We start from the raw sequence: 13,618 nt of genomic DNA on the forward strand, positions 1-13,618 counted from the left end.
TTTTTAATTTTTATGCCACCACAGCGAATATTCCCTTGGTTACTTACATCGCAGATCAATTCACATGGGGCTTAGAATTTTATGATGCAATAATGCAATTTTTATTTTATTTTACTAATGCAATGCTAATGCAGAAGAGTAAATATGCTCAAGTGAAAAATAATTTATGCAATGCAGAAAAGTAAATATGGATAACTACCGATGTTGCCTCATGGCGAGGGTTTGGATTTTTAAGTCCTCTGAACAGGACTCGGCTAGAGAAGATCCCTTTTATTCTTTAGGTGCATCATCTGGTCTCGGCAATGGAAACCTTGATGGTTGCACCTCTTGTGATGGTGATTTTTACAACGTCGCCTTTTCCTTCCATACCTGCTTGGCCTGTGGACTAGACTTTGGAGGAGTAGGTTCATCTTTCATAGGTTCTTTAGGTTCTTCATCTTCTTCCCATCCATTCTTTGGAGATTGATTCTTCTGGTGTTGTGATGATCGATGTCTCCTCCTAGAGTGATTCTTGTTGGGCTACTCATAAGTGGTATAACTATTGAAATAGCATCGTACCTTTAATCCAGGGAATTGGAAGTGGACTTGTCTAGATCCAACGTAGATGATCGCATTGGTGGTGTTGATGAACGGTCTTCCCAGGATGATGGGTGTATCATCTTCTTCTTCACCCATGTCTAGAACCATGAAGTCGGCTGGGGTAAACTGATCGTGTATTCTTACCATGACATCTTTTGCTATTCCCTCTAAAAATCAAATTGATTGATCTACCATCTACAGTTGCATATATGTAGGGAACAAAGGTTCATCACTAAATAAAAATTCATACATTACCTTGGACATTATATTGACACCCGATCCAATGTTGCAAAAGTTCTTGTGGAAGATTCTTTGTCCAATGATACACTCGATCATGGGTACACCAGGATCATCCTTCTTAGCAAGGAATGGTGAAGTGAGGAGGTGGTCGTACTCTGATCTGAGTGTGTTGATCATGTTGACTGATTCTTCTTGTGACTGTCTAGCCTTGTTCTTCCTCCTTCTATTGTTTTTCTTCTTGGTCACTATTGTATCTTCGGGCAGGTGTGGCGTTTGTAGATGTCCAGGAGATTGCAACATACGATTCTTGAAAGAAAACTTCTCATTTCTATTCTTGATTGTGAAATAGATCTTGGCACTATCTGCTTATATGATGGCTTTCGCGGTGCTCAGGAAAGGTTGACCCAAGATAATGGGTGCCCTTTCATCTCCACCTGTTTCCAAGACCACAAAGTCTACGGGAACATATGATTGTCCCACTCGAACAATGGCATCTTTTAGAACTCCCTTGGGGTAGCGGAGTGATTGGTCTGTAAGCCGCAAACGTATATTTGTGTACAACAAAGTATCTCCATTAATTTTATCATAGATTACCTTAGGCATGATGTTGACACTTGCTCCGAAGTCATAGACAACTTTTTAGAAAATGTGAGGTCCAATAGCGATGAGGATGATAGGTCTCCCTGGATCACTCTTCTTCTTAGGCAAGGTGTAATCTATCCACCTTCCTATCGATGGTTATATATAGTAATATGCTACATTATGAATATCAACAAGATTTCTAGTTTCTAGATCTTTCGGTTGCCCTAGAATCTTAGCTTTATCGATCAAAGGAACAGCGGCCACCAGCTGAGCTATTTGCGATTCTATCATTTTATTAAATCTATGCTAGTTCTTAATGGCAGAGGAGAGGTCATCCATTTTATTACTCATGTTTTCTAATATTCTATCATTGGAAGCTAGTTTTATAGATAAGTTCTCCATAATTTTAGCTTGGCCAGAAATCCATTCTCTCAAGGGTGGTTGATTGAAATTATTAAAATTATTACCTTGAGGGTTACCTTAGTAATTACCTTGGTAGTTCGACCTTTATTATTGATTCCATCCTTGATTCTGTTGAGGATGAAAGTAGTTGTTGTTGACAAAGTTCACATCCTCATGGGTTTTAGGACAATTGTTCCCTGAATGCTCAGTGTTTCTATATTCTTCACATGTTATGCGGGAATCATGAATGTGCATGACTTCTTGCTTCTCATTAGCTCGGTCTTTGAGCTTCTTCAGCAGCAAGTCCATCTTGGCAGACATCATATCTACCTCCTTGAGTTGATGCATACCTCCACTTCTCTTACGGGTCTAAAGAATTTCTTCATTCCAACCTTGGTTGGAGGCCATCTTCTCCACAAGAGCTGTTGCAGCTAGGAGTGTGAGTGACAGGAATGCACCTCTAGCAGCAGCATCCATAGTCTCATGGGTACTGTTAGTCAACCCATGGTAGAAAGTCTGCATGAGTAGCCAATTCTCCATCCCATGATGAGGACATTCTGATATTTAATCTTGGAAGCGCTCCCATGCCTTAGGGACAGATTCATCATGTTGCTATTGAAAGCTTGAAATTCTCCCACGCAGAGCATTGGTCTTGCCTATGGGAAAAAACTTTGTTAGGAAGGTAGTGGAGCAGTTATCCCATGTAGTATTTCTATCTTTGTTGGAGTAGAACCATTGTTTTGCCTTCTGATGTAGACTAGGCCCGATCTTCTGAAAGGTATGATAGCATCGATTGGTGGAGACTCGACGTTCATGATCTAGGCTTTGAACCAAGACTGATTCGGACCCCCGCAACCATTACACCACTGCTCTATTGGTTATCAACCACGCGAACGCGATTGACCTTGCCGAGAAGGCTTTCCTGCAAGCGAATCAAGAACACAAGCAAGAACGAGATAAACGCAATCTGAAATTACAAATAAATATGAGGCTTTTGATAATGAGAAGGAGTTTAAGTCTTTATTCAAAAGGACTAATCACCACAGGCGAACAAGATCAAGAACTGGGGCCCTGGTTCACAGCAAGCGGCCTTGGCGGCGACAGTTGCAGCAAAACGATGTCTATTTCACGAGGAAATCAAGAACTAAATAAAACCCAAACCCTAAGGAGAGCAACGGCTGGTATTTATAGAGTCTTGGGCATCACCCCCCTGGATGCACCCCCTAATGGGCCCAAACATGATACACGGTCCAATGGACCAAAAACTGGTGTCACAGCACCCTGGTAGATTCTAGACGCTGACTTGTTTTGATGATTCCTGTTGATTTCGAAGAGCTTTTGATGTAAAACTACTTGGATTGGCTTCCTTATCAAATTAGCTTTCCATCCATATGTGGATCATCGAAAACAGAGTCCAGATGCATCCTAGGTGACCAGCTTAAGGCAGATTGGTCCTGGAGCCCGAACCGGGCTCGATCTTGAGTTGGACTCGGCTTCCACCACGAAAAAGATGAATTGGACGCCCGTGCTGGACCTCCTCCTCTACTTGGCTTGTATACGATGAAGTAGTGATGTCCTCATCATCCTCCCTTTCTTGAATTGAAGTCGTCCTCGACTGAAGTAGATCGTCTCCTCCATTGGATGACAGCAACGATGGTTCTAGACAAAGACGTTCATTTTGGCGCCCCATCCTTCTCAAAGGCGGCTGCCATGGTGGCTTCCCTATTGGGAATTCATCCTCCTTCACCTGTAAAAGGTTAGTACCAACAAGAGGCATAGCACTAGGAGTAGGATCAAGTGGACATATCGGTGATGTACAAGTTAGAGCATAACATGGTTCATCATGATCAGCAAGAACAGATTTAAGAGCAAATAAAACTTCTTTCATGTTACTTGATGGTTCATTTGTTGGTTTGCTAAAGTCTTTATCATGGCATTTCTTTTTCTTTTTAGCAAGTTTCTTTTCATATTGCACAATTTCAGTAGGTGATAAAGGAAGTAAAGCAATAGTCTTTCCTTTAAACATAAAAGTATATCTATTTTACCTACCATGATGTACAACATTATTATCATATTGCCAAGGGCGGCCTAACAAAAGTGAACAAGCTTGCATAGGCACGACATCAAAATCAGCATAATCATGGTATGACCCGATAGAAAATTGCACACGAGTAGATTGTGTTACCTTTGCCTTGCCACTATTGTTGAACCACTGAACATGGTATGAATGTGGAAGAGCACGTGTAGATAAACCAAGAGTCTTGACAAGCTCAGAACTTACTAAATTATTACTGCTCCCTCCATCAATTATAGCACGAACACGGAAATTATTGACAATGAGGAACATGTGAAACAAATTATGGCGTTGTAGCTTGTCTACTAGCTCAACTTGTGTACTCAAAATATGCTAAATAAGGATTGATTTGTAGTTTGCAGTGCATGCCACACTATCAATTACCTCATCAAGATCTTCAGCACTATCCGTAAATTTATCTACATAAAGATCAATTGCAAGTGCAAATTCATTCTCTTCATCACTAGCACTAGCATACCCACCATCATCAGTAGCAATATATGCACGTTTGCTGGGGCATTCTTTAGCAATATGCCACATGCCCTTACAGCGGTGGCACACAACTTTAGAAGAGCTGCTAGAGGAAGGTGTAGCAGATCCATTGGAAGAAGGTGTGATAGGAGAATTCTTCTTTACAGGCGCTGATGGTGTCTGCACATTAGAAAATTTACTCACCTCGGTTGGACATGAAGGAATGGATGGAGTTGCGGATGGAGTCGTGGATCGCCTAGGTTGTCGTCCCTGTACTTCTCTTTCAGCTTTAATAGCATAATGATATAATTGGGAAAATCTAGTCTATTCTTTATAGTCAAGAACATCCTGTATTTCACGACGTAAACCTCCAAAAAATCTAGAACACTTATCCATATCGTCCTCTTATATGTTACTACGTGCTAGATCAATTAAAAGCTCCTGATAATATTCCTCAGCAGTTTTACTACCTTGATTTAAACGTTGCAGTTTTAATCGCAGATCACGCTGATAGTATGGAGGAACAAATCTTGATTTCATTCGTCATTTAAGAACAGTCCAGGTTTGAGGTATTTGAGCATTAGCATTAGCATTAGCATTAGCATTATTGCAAATATCATTCCACCAGAAAAGAGCAAAACTAGTAAACTCACTAGTAGCAAGTCTAACTCTATATTCTTTAGGTACTTGATGTGAGCTAAATTTTTGATCTACAGCCATCTCCCAATCTAAATATGCTTCAGGATCAGTAGAACCAGAAAAAGGAGGTATCTTAAACTTGGTTTTAGAGAAAAGATCATTATTACCTTGGTTGTTACCTCCCATACCGCGTCGATTAAAGTTCAACCGATTACGGTTACGTGCATCCTCAGCATGTCGTTGAGCTTCAGCTTCAGCCTCCGTGTCGCCATCGTCATCGTCCTCCTCAGAGAGATCATCATCATCATCTTCAGGACGTGGTTCCAGATGTCGTTGTTCAACATCTTCAATCCTCTTGGCCAAATTGGTGATTTGTTGAAGGATCTCATTGAACTTGTCATCAAGAACGGCACGGAGCTCATTCTTAGAAACACAGTCATTGAAATCCATAGGTACATCCTCGTTTCCTTGGCCGCTGCCTCCGGCTTTTCCTGACATGGTTAGTAGAAAGAAAAAGATAATACAAATAGTATTATCCCTACCAACTACTTAGGTTGTGGATAAGGAAAAATAAGGCACTCAACTCTCAAGCGTCTTACCACGGTCTTACAAGTGTTCTTACCAAAGCAACAGGCGGTGCAATCGGTCGGTGACTGTGATACCGTTGTAGCTTGAGTGTAACAATTGCAAGGCAAACCTATACTTGGTTAGAAGAAAATGGAGCTTGGATAGGCACAATATAGTAGCAAGGAATAACAAAATTCGCAACTAAATAGCAAAGCTGAATAAGTATCCCAAGTACTTGTCTTAGTTGCTGGCCTACTCATGTTCTGAGTACCAGATGTATCAAGTGATGTGGACAGCAAGAATATGATTAGGAACAAGGTAGAAATCAGCACACGCAAATACAGCTCAAATGGCGCTCTCTATGCGCTCCACTTTTGCCCCTCTCTTTTTTCTCTATTTTTGGGCTATCGTTGTTTTTTTGGGATTCTTTGACTTTTTCTTTCTTTTTTTGATATTTTTTCTTCACTTAGGAGCACAAAAGAAGTAGCCATAGAAAATTTGAGCTTAAATAAGTGAAAGACGTGGCCTGTGGAATTTCTAGAAGACGTGCTCGAAATTGATAAAGACCTTGTGACCACGAAAAGAGGATCTTGTGACCACTTTTTGGCCAATCTAAAATTTTTGAACCCTGATAAATCAGGGGATGGATGGATCCGAAATTTTTTTCTGATCGATTTGCATATATGGAACGTCAAAAACGGAGTTCGTATGCGAAAACTAGACCAGTTTTAAGAACGGACTCTGAATTAGAGGATAAAACGGGAACAATGTGCGCAAAATTAGTCACGACAGCAAGGATTTGATGAAAACAGTGAAGACAAGTGTAACAAATAATATGGCGTGGACTAGGGTTTGATGAATACAAAGGAATCACAGCAATACTTGAAGGTGTTCACGGATTATGATGAAAAACAAAGGGAAAACACAAACTAGACTTAAAAAACGATCTAAAACCAGCAACAAGAACTTGACCTAGGGCACAAACTCAACAACGCGAAACAGAGACAAAATTACATGGCACAATGAGGCTATAGGATAGGGAATATGTGACGATGTATATTTTTTTAGCTTTTTGTGGACTGTAGGTAATGCAAAAACAGTAATAATCTAAAGGGGGGAAACAAAGGTATACCTAACGGGCAACAAGATCTCTGATACCACTTGATGTAGACTAGGCCCAATCTTCCGAAAGGTATGATAGCGTCGATTGGTGGAGACTCGACGTTCACGATTTAGGCTTCGAACCAAGACTGATTCGGACCCCCGCAACCGTTACACCACTGCTCCGTTGGTTATCAACCACGCGAACGCGATTGACCTCGCCGAGAAGGCTTTCCTGCAAGCGAATCGAGAACACAATCAAGAACGAGATAAACGCAATCTGAAATTGCAAATAAATATGAGGCTTTTGATAATGAGAAGGAGTTCAAGTCTTTATTCGAAAGGACTAATCGCCACAGGCGAACAAGATCAAGAACTGGGGCCCTGGTTCATAGTAAGCGGCCTTGGCGGCGACAGTTACAGCAAAACGATGTCTGTTTCACGAGGAAATCAAGAACTAAACAAAACCCAACCCCTAAGGAGAGTGACGGCTGGTATTTATAGAGTCTTGGGTGTCACCCCCCCTGGACGCGCCCCCTAATGGGCCCAAACATGATACACGGTCCAACGGACCAAAAACTGGTGTCGCAGCACCCTGGCAGATTCTGGACACTGACTTGTTTCGACGATTACTGTTGATTCTGAAGAGCTTTTGACGTGAAACCACTTGGATTGGCTTCCTTATCAAATTATCTTTCCATCCATATGTGGATCATCGAAAACGGAGTCCGGATACGTCCTGGGTGGCTAGTTTAAGGCAGACTGGTCTTGGAGCCCAAACCGGACTCGAACTTGAGTTGGACTCGGCTTCCACCACGAAAAAGATGAATTGGACGCCCATGCTGGACCTCCTCCTCTACTTGGCTTGTATGCTATGAAATAGTGATGTCCTCATCACCTTCCCCAAAAGTGAGAATGAGAAGAGGCAAAGTAGTACGGCATCTCTAGTCACTCCTTTGATGGTGAAAGTACTATAGATCTCCAGGAAGTGTTGGAGATGAGCACTCGCATCTTCATGTGTCTTTCCACAAAACTGGCTTGCTTGCACCATGTTGATGAGAGTTGGCTTGAGTTTAAATCCATTATCTCCGACATTGGTTGTCGGTCCAGTACGGATGTTGGCCATAGTTGGAGCAGAGAATTCACGGAGAGTCTTGTCAGCCATAGCTTCAAATTCATGTGTTAAGCTTTGCCTTATCTGGTTGTCTTCCAACTCTAAAGCTGAAGCTTTCTTGAGTTTAGCTCTAGTTCTCTTAAGTAATGCTTCTGGATCATCAACGTAGTTTGTCGGAAGGTCAAAACCGGTCATACATTACCCTGCACATAAGATACAGAAGCAGACAAGACATGGGTAAGCCTATTTAAGCAGAGGTCAATGGTTATCTCGATCACATCAATAAGTACAAGTTTATCAATACTTCCTTTGCCTAGCTACCTTCCCCGGCAACGGCGTCAAAAATGCTTGTTGGTATTTATTAACATGTCACTTGTTTTAAGTAGCCACCTATGATATGCCTACATCTCTTAGCATTACTTGTACTAGGTTGTCATCCCTAATGATGGTGCCAGAGATGCTTGTTGGTTTTACCTAGTATTACTACTAGAATGATACTAAGTAGTTCTTTATTATTTCATGTGACTAGAAAGAATATATATATAGATATGAATGGAAAGGAATCTGCAAGCGCATAGATAATATACCATTGTAGCACTTCACTCGAGAGTATTCTAGGTATCGTTATTTATATTTTTACCATAGGGAAGGTATGGCATGGACATGTATTGATAACTTATACGATTGATGGAGAAGTAAACCATAACCAATATTCTACTCATAATAGGGGTAAGTCATAGGATAAGATATATATGATACGTATTGATCAATGATAAGGATAAATCACTCAGAGTACTCCTTTCTATGGCATTAGCATGGTTAGGTAGAATATTAGAGGAATAATTCCTAAGTCATTCTTAATTATAAGTCAAAGCATACATTGATTAGTGTAATTATACCTAGTAGTCATTGCTAAGACCATCGTCATATCTAAGCATAAGATATATTACTAAGGAAGATTAAGAACAGAGCTTGTCTTCCTTCGTAATCGCATCCTACGTGCATACCTATATTCGGGGAGTAGACTACAAAGGACTCAACGGGAGTGTCACATCCGCGATCTACCACATGACCCGGAATATAGGGTGTATCAGCAGGTAAACAACGTATAAGCACCATGCTTACACAATGTCGACCACCCACCCATGGATCCTTAGAGTGAGCGCTATACGAACTTATGCATGAACATGATGATAATCCAACTATACTAAGCATATAAAAAAAGAATAAAAGAATATTCCTAAGTGGAGCCGGTATGTTCTAATATAGCTGTGCAAAGAATAGATAATGATCATACAAGTTATATGACTAGAGTTAGAACTATGATTAAGATGGACGGGGAGATCTCTGAGCACTGGTCTGCCAGCAAGCGCGAGAGACTTTAAAACTCCTACATAATATCCAGACATGGGGGATTACAAGGGACGGACAAGGTTCTCACCACCTGCTGCCTACCCCTCAACCGTGGGATACCGTCATATCCAAAGGTTTCCATGCACCCAAGCACCACGCCCGTGTACAAAGGAAACTACCTATACCCCCCCTGGGACTCCAACCCTACGGATTGACAAGCAAGAATATAGGCAACCCCGAAGGAACGATGAATTGCCACCCCAACCCTAGCTCTACTTCTACTCATACAATTCATATGAATGATTAAGCTCAAAGTTGAACATGTTAAGATCATAACACATAAACTATATGCTAGTTCATATATCATGATTATAACATAAAAACTATACTCTAGTTCATATGCACTACTATATAAATGATATGAGAGCATGAATATGGAAGAACTCTTCATAGTATTATTCATATCAAAGTTGCTCTTTCTTCCAAGGAGACAAACTCTCCAAGTAGCTCTTGCCTTGCTCTCAAATACTACTAAAGCTAAGAACTAAAAGAGTACAAGTAGAGAGGTGAGGTGTAGCTCCAAATGTTGGTGTCTCTGAGAGGTGAGCTCTAGCCCTCTTTATATAGTGGAGTGAGGACGGTTTGGTGCTGGAAAATTAGGAAATCCTAGGGAACCGCCTATGCATGGTGGCATGCAACCGCCAGAGCAAGGTGGGGGCCAAGGCGTGCTGGTGGCGGTGCGGCCGCACTCGGGCCTGCTCCACTGACCATCGCCTTGCTCCGGTGGGCTGCTGGCTAGGCCTAGGTCACGTCCTCAGTGGTATTTTGCCCAGGTAAGTTGTGTAGGTGGGCTTCTTTCTCCTTCTTTGGTATAGAATTTGCTTTACGCTTTCATGTTTGCACATTTTGCTATGTTTTCACTTGTATTCGAATATGTGTCTTGCAAAACATGTTTTCTCCAATACAAGTGGAACTAGGTCAATAGTAAATGCATATGCGCCAAAAGTATGTTTATTTCTCCTGTTTTGGACTATAATTGGCGGTTACAAATGGTCGTTAGTGACCGCCAACAGTATATATAGGCCGGAGCATCAATCCTGGGCCCTCAGATCAAACCAACTTGAATAAACAGTGTAGGTGCAATCCTTAAGGCGGTGGAGAACCGACGTAGCGAGACGGGGTTGACATGTGGGCCCTAGGGGCCGGTCAGCCTACAGCCACTCACGGTTGTTTGTTTTTTTGGTGCAAAATATGTGATCAGTAGCCTTTCCTGAGATCCAAAAGAAGCGAGAGGAGGAGAGAAGGGACTCAGATCTAGAAAATAACAAATTTTCGGTGAGCTATTCCTTTCTTCCAATTTTTTAATCATTGTGACACACTTGTTTTTTTATGATGTTCAAATAGCATCTTTGATTCGTTGTTTACCTCAACTACAGTAGGATAAGGATGCTGGTAACTCAAGATCCTATGGTGATCCGGTTGGCTCCGCTTTAAATAATAAAAATTTCAGTGCCGACGAAGAAAAGGACAATGATTTCAAGTGTAGCTTTAAGACCAAAGGACATGTCTTTTTCCACGGGCGAGGCCTCCTCGGTGAGCCATGGTGGCCTTGGTGCCTAGTTTGAAGGCCATGGCCACCTACCACCTCCACCACGAGCACCTTAATTTGGGACACTCGCAGCAGGAAGTGGGGGGAAGAGCATGTTGGGCTAGGAAATACTGGGGGATTTATTTGTATAGGAAGTGGGTGGCCTCATGGTGTGGGGTGGGAGAGGGAGGGAGCAGAGTGGTACGTGGGGAGGGGCCGATGACTATGGCCCATGGGGAACGGAATATGATGAGAGACGTCATAGTCTGCCAGTCTCGCATCACATCATAGTGGTTGCCATTGGCTAGGCGACCAGGAGGCATTGGGAGAAAGGGACCAGAATCATGGATCTAGGGGAGCCAACGGCGTGAAGAAGAAGTGGCTTGATAGATGACCCAAAAAATTTCACGCCATTTGTTGTTCACACCTCAAATTGTATGTACTATCGGTTGTTTGATTTTTTGGTGCAAAATATGTGATCAGTAGCTTTTCCTGAGATCCAAAAGAAGTGAGAGGAGGAGAGAAGGGACTCAGAACTAGAAAAGAACAAATTTACGATGATCTATTCCTTTCTTCCAAGTTTTGTATCATTGTGACACCCTTGTATTTCAGATTACGTTCAAATAGCTTCTCTGATTCGTTATTTACCTCAACTACTGTAGGATGAGGATGCTGGTAACTCAAGATCCTATGGTGATCCTATTGGCTCCATTTTAAATAATAAAAATTTCAGCGCCGACGAAGATAAGGACAATGATTTCAAGTGAAGCTTTAAGACCAAAGAACAGGTCTGTTTCCACGGGCGAGGCCTCCCTGGTGAGCAGCTATGGACGATGCCGCCACATCCTTGGTGCCCAGCTTGAAGGCCATCACCACCTACCAAATCGACCACGAGCACCTTAATTCGGGACACTAGTAGCAGGAAGTGGGGGGAAGAGCATGTTGGGCCAGGAAATGCCGAGGGATTTATTTGTAGAGGAAGTGGGTGGCCTCATAGCGTGGGGCGGGGGTGGAAGGGAGCAGAGTGGTAGGTGGGGAGGGCCCGATGACCGTGGCCCGTGGAGAACAGAACGTGATGAGAGACATCACAGTCTGCCAGTCTTGCATCGCATTGCAGTGGTTGCCACTGGCCAGGTGGCCAGGAGGCATGGGGAGGGAGGGATTGGAATCATGGATCCAAGGGAGCCAACGACAAGAAGCGGCTTGATTGACGACCCGAAAATTGTCACACCATCTGTTGTTCACATCTCAAATTGTATGTACTATCGGTTGTTTGATTTTTTTTTGTGCAAAATATGTGATCAATAGCCTTTCTCGATATCCAAAACAAGCGAGTGGAGGAGAGAAGGGACTCAAAACTAGAAAAGAACAAATTTACGGTGAGCTATTCCTTTCTTCCAATTTTTGAATCATTGTGGCACCCTTGTATTTTTTATGATGTTCAAATAACTTCTTTGATTCGTTGTTTACCTCAACTACTATAGCATGAGGATGCTGGTAACTCAAGATCCTATGGTGATCCAGTTGGCTCTGCTTTAAATAATTAAAATTTCAGTGCCAACGAAGAAAAGTACAATGATTTCAAGTGCAGCTTTAAGACCAAAGAACAGGTCTGTTTCCACGGGCGAGGCCTCCCCGGTGAGCCGCCGCAGCCTTGGTGCGTAGCGTGAAGGCCATCGCCACCTACAACCTCCACCACGAGCACCTTAATTCAGGACGCTCGCATCAGGAAGTGGGGGGAAGAGCATGTTGGGCCAGGAAATGCTGGGGGACTTATTTTTAGAGGAAGTGGGTGGCCTTGATGTGTGGCGAGAGAAGGAGGGAGCAGAGTGGTAGGTGGGGAGGGGCCGATGACCGTGGCCCGTGGGGAATGGAACATGATGAGAGACATCGCAGTCTGCCGGTCTCTCATCAAGTTTGATTTTTTCGTGCAAAATATGTTATTAGTAGCCTTTCCTGAGATCCAAAAGAAGCGAGAGGAGGAGAGAAGGGACTCAGAACCGGAAAAGAATAAATTTACAGTGAGCTATTCCTTTCTTCCAATTTTTGAATCATTGTGACACCCTTGTATTTTTTTATGATGTTCAAATAGCTTCTTTGATTCGTTGTTTACCTCAACTACTGTAGGATGAGGATGCTGGTAACTCAAGATCCTATGGTGATCTGGTTGGCTCCGCTTTAAATAATTAAAATTTCAGTGCTGACAAAGAAAAGGACAATGATTTCAAGTGCAGCTTTAAGATCAAAGAACAGGTCTGTTTCCATGGGCGAGGCCTCCCCGGTGAGCCGCCGCAGCCTTGGTGCCTAGCTTGAAGGCCATCGCCACCTACCACCTCCACCATGAGCACCTTAATTCGGGACGCTCGCAGTAGGAAGTGGGGGGAGAGCATGTTGGGCTAGGAAATGCTAGGGGGCTTATTTTTAGAGGAAGTGGGTGGCCTGGTGACGTGTGATGGGAGAGGGAGGGAGCAGAGTGGTAGGTGGGGAGGGGCTAATGACCGTGGCCCGTGGGGAACGGAACATTATGAGAGATGTCGCAGTCTGCCAGTCTCGCATCGCATCGTAGTGGTTGCCACTGGGAATGAAGGGATCAGAATCATGGATCTAGGGGCGCCAATGGCGTGAAGAAGAAGTGGCTTGATAGACGACCCAAAAATTGCCGCACCATATGTTGCTCACATCTCAAATTGTATGTACTATCGGTTGTTTGATTTTTTTTTTCGTCCAAAATATGTGATCAGTAGCTTTTCCTGAGATCCAAAAGAAGCGAGAGGAGGAGAGAAGGGACTCAGAACCAGAAAATAACAAATTTACGGTGAGCTATTCCTTTCTTCCAAGTTTTGTATCATTGTGACACCCTTGTATTTCTGATTACGTTCAAATAGCTTCTCTCATTCGTTATTTACCT

The 13,618-nt window shown here is 42.8% G+C and overlaps 1 non-coding gene across 1 annotated transcript; it reads left to right on the forward strand.

The window, feature by feature from the left end:
- The first annotated feature begins 2,341 nt into the window (after positions 1-2,341).
- Positions 2,342-2,450, forward strand: LOC136547637 (small nucleolar RNA R71). Its single transcript, XR_010781602.1, has one exon. It is a non-coding gene; the product is annotated as a small nucleolar RNA R71 (small nucleolar RNA).
- Positions 2,451-13,618: the final 11,168 nt, after the last annotated feature.

The sequence above is a fragment of the Miscanthus floridulus genome, chromosome 3 (assembly GCF_019320115.1).
Source record: "Miscanthus floridulus cultivar M001 chromosome 3, ASM1932011v1, whole genome shotgun sequence".
NCBI classification, from domain to species: domain Eukaryota; kingdom Viridiplantae; phylum Streptophyta; class Magnoliopsida; order Poales; family Poaceae; genus Miscanthus; species Miscanthus floridulus.